The sequence below is a fragment of the Notothenia coriiceps genome, unplaced genomic scaffold, assembly GCF_000735185.1.
Source record: "Notothenia coriiceps isolate Sejong01 unplaced genomic scaffold, NC01 NC01_scaffold00028131, whole genome shotgun sequence".
NCBI classification, from domain to species: Eukaryota; Metazoa; Chordata; class Actinopteri; order Perciformes; family Nototheniidae; genus Notothenia; species Notothenia coriiceps.
In genome coordinates, this window is record NW_011360832.1 from 17,484 (window position 1) to 21,914 (window position 4,431).

Below are 4,431 nucleotides of genomic sequence, written 5' to 3' on the forward strand. Positions count from 1 at the left end.
CCTCTCTGCCTGCTGCAGGAGGTGGTGTACTACCTGGTGACAGTGCTCTCTGGCTTATGAAGACAGCACCGTGGGAGCTGAGGACGACGTGGAAACAAGAGCAAGATCAGAAGAGTTCTGGAGCAGCTGCAGCAGTGAAGGCCAGACTCTCGCAGGACGGTAAGCATGACCATCCACATCAGAATCCCTTCATTAGTCCACGAGGGACATTTGCGTCTCGTTACAGCAGGAAAAAGAGCACAGAATCGCCTTAATGTTACATAATGTTAAATAATGTGGACATGCATTAAAAAAAAAACACTAAGTTATGATATAGATAAGAAATACATAAAAAATACAAAGTTACATAATACAAAGAAAATACACATCCAGTTTTTCCCACAGAATTTGATTTTAAATTTGTGGGGGACACCGCACCGACCCCCACATACGTTCTTGTTCTGCCTGTGTTGCGTTGTTACATGGTGAAACACACCGGAAGTTGAGGATCTGTGCGTTTATTCTCCCAAAAATATCATTTAACAATTTAGGCATTTTAGCAGACGCCTTATTCCAAGTGACTTACGATGACCGATACAGGGACATTCTCCCTCGGAGTAACGTCGAGGGCTCAGTGCACTTGCTCAAGGCACATAGTAATGTGCTTCCAGCACGGATTTGAACTCGCAACCTTCCGATCGTCCCGACTCATCATTAGAGCTAGACCAACCAAAAAAAAAAAAAAAAAGAAATAAATAATATACCATATTTTTATGAGAATTCATTTGTCGGCGGACGATATTCCTAATTGATGCGGCTCGCCACAAATAAATCAATGCTATGGGGAAACACTTCACATCCTGTCAACAGGTTTCTACGGATTTAGCAAGACCAGGTATATCATTAAAGTTTTAACAGCATCTATACTATACTCGCACATATTTCACATAGTTAGTTCTGGTATTTAGCCAGCAGGGGTGATAATAGCTGTGTTGTGGTGTGTGTTGGGGGGGGGGTCAACTAGGGGCTGTGCTGGTGTGGTGTGTGTGGGGGGGCGGGGGGGTCAACTACAGGGCTGTGCTGGTTGTATATCTGACCGCTTTACCGGAAGGAAAGACAGTCGCTCACCTTATACAATGTTTCCACTGGTCCCTTCTATCACTCCATACTAGTTTAAAGTATCTTATAGTTGTCCATTTGTTTCCTGTGTGCGGGGTTGGATCAAGTCGTTGCATCCCCTCTTTTTTTTAGCAGCAGTATTTATACAGCACTTTTGAACAGAAGGCAATTCAAAGATTGCTTTACAACAATGAAAGACATTTAAATGGAATATAACATTTGTTAGATACAGATTGTTTTATCGTGGAATCTTTTTGAGATTGTGTTTAGAGCCACCAACGTCTGAAGTGTTAAAATTAAAAAGGCATCATTAGCAACAAAGTGAGGGAGGGAGACAAAGCCACTTTAAGTTAATTATCGCTTACCATCTTAAAGTGCTGAGAATAAAAAATCATCTGCAGCGCGGCCGTTTAGTGGAGAAAGTGAATACTGCTGATACCTACTTCCGAGCTGTAATGAGAAACCAATGTGAGTTTCGGAAAATGCATCGTTTTTCTTTTAGTATCTTCAAAAATGGAACATTATGATCAGGGGAAATGCCATGACATGTGAAGCCTTTAAAAAGTTGATAAATCAATTTTAGCCAAAATGAAGGCTATTAAAAATGTATTAAACGGCATTTTTCCAAGGTTTAACAATTTTTGGTACTGGTTTTCATAAGTATATATTTGTCCTATACTATAAAGAGGTTGTATTCTACAGTCTGCCTGAACTGTAATCCATTTGCGGTAGGTGTGTAAGTGTGATTCTGCTGGGTAGTTTATTTAGTGGCATCTGTTGTATCCTGACAGTCATCTGAAACAGAGAACATCGCACGCCACTTCTGATAGCGTAAGGTCGTTTCGCCGGTTGCTAAACAACATCGTTATGGGGAAACAAGTCTGCGTCCAACATGGTTGGAAGGATAAGAGGAAGGACAATCATACTGTATAAGTTCGGAGTAGTGTGGCAAATGGAAACCAGTTAGAACTCGAAGTGGATGGGGGTCTTAAAAAGGTCTTACATGTTGACTTCCAGGAATTCCCTGCATTATACTGATTTCCCGCTGGTGGGATAGGACTGCTCGATTAAATGGCAAAAATCATATCTCCGATTATTTGGGTCATTGTATTGGATTAAATTAACATGCGATTATTCATTGACTTTGCAAAACATCCATTGTACTTCGGAGAAAATTTGAACAGTCGATGTTTTTAAACAGTTGATTACCCTGAACTTTAAGTATAATTCAACTGAAAAACCAAAAATAAATAAATAATAATAATAATAAAAAAATTATCGTTTTATTTTGATTACATTGTTTTCGTAATCGTTGCAAGCCATAATCGTAATCGCGATTTAAAATACGATCAATTGAGCAGCCCTACTGTGGGATGGTTAAAGGATTAAAGCACAATTTGAACATTTTCTTGTATCTTTTCTCTTGCCATTGTTACCAGCAGCATCGGTTTTAACTGCACCGCTTCCCAAAATAATACAAATGCATAAACACTTACAGCCATGCATCTACACTGAGTGGTTCCAGGTGGACACATTTTCAACACTGATTTCTGTGTTTCCCTACTTGCTTTACCTCTGAAAGCAGCACTCTGGCTTAATGTACTTGAACCGTAGAGTTAATTTCAAAGCTATTTTTAACTCTCCATGTAAAATGTGTCACGTAGGAGCGTCCCCCGGCCAATCTGTGGAAGAAGAGGGATCAGTCGAGGGAATACAGGAATGGCAACGGCCTCAGGGACTACCAGCTAGAGGGGGTCAACTGGCTCCTCTTCAACTGGTACAACAGGTCAGTCTGAAATATTCTATACACACACAACCACAACCTGTTCACACTGAGGTAAATGTCACAGACTTGTATGCCTTTCAAGCAAATGCCTTGGCCCCGGGGCATGGGGAACATTGCATAAGTAAGCTAGCTCCAGTAGCTTCAGCACACTTCTCCAAAAAAGGACAAATATTATCTAATATGAATATCTCACACTTCAAACTGAGTGGCATCTCTGAACAAGCTGTATTTGCATTTCAGTAATCCCATTCTAATGGAAAACTACAGTGAATATTGATAAAAGTGAATGATTGATGAATAATGAATCACTTTTGCTGTTGGACCACGCTGCGATTTGACTGTATTCACATTTGGTTAGCCTGCGAGGAGAGTGAGATTTCCTGTCAAGGTGCTGCAACAAATACTTTCCCTTCGCCCTCAATGGCAGAACGAAGCGCTGCACAGTACATCTGAAGAGTGTAGTGTCAGTGTGCTTGCATTAACCCAGGGAGATGACTCTATGTGTGAGCATGCTGGAGTTTCTGTGTGCCTACGCAGAGAGATTCATCAAACTTACAGAGCTGCTTAAGAGGCCAGTGGGAATATCTGCACGTTGCAATTAGCATCAAGACATAATACCCCCACCCACTGGACAGCTGAATAAATGGTTTTCTGGAGTACACCACGCAGCAGAGGCAGGTGCATTATGTTGAACCTCATCTCTTTGGTCTGTTATTACTGCTGATGTCTTTTTCTCCCCCATTGTACCGTGTTTATTCTTTAAGTATCATGAGATGTTTCTTCCTCTCTTAGTTTTCCCCCTTCTTTAGCCCAGCACACATGTATCTTCTTTACTTTGAACGTGCAACAGAGATGCTGTCAGTGAACACACGCTACGTTGTTTATGAAACATTACGCCTCACACAGCAATGTGGTGAGAGTTTAAACACCCTTTCCCCGACACATGTTGAACACGCAGGTGATATAACAGCATTTTCTCACAGGTGACGTTGATGTGTTAATGGTTTACACTCTTGCTTTTCTCTTATGTTTGTATTCTACTCCCCTTCAATCAGGCGAGACAAGTTTTCTTTTGATGTAACTATATATATGTATCCCCGGGAATACACACATGCATGTAATGGTGTTTGGCGATTAGACCCCGTTGTGCTAGAATATCATTCGGGAGGGGGAAAACCGAACCCTGGGGTCTAGACACGGGTGGTGGTGGTGGTGGAGGAGGCATGAAGGGATTGATGGAGGTCGGTCTGAAAAGTAGTGGTTTGAGCTTGACCCTGGATTTGGAAGAAAGGAAGGTGGAGGAGGGCTGCGTTGAGTCACCTGAAATGACGACTGTGAGGAAGGGGAGAGAGCAGATTTAAAGGTTTAGCCATGCACAATGATAGGCTTGTGGGAATAGAGGCGAAGTGATAGACAGGCGAAGTCCCGCCCATCTACTTCCGACCCATGGGACCTTATTTCGGAAAAATTATGTATTGAAGTCAATGGGGAGAGAAAGACTATCTTTCGATCCCGTTTGAATTGTGCCACGATCGGAAGAGCGGTTC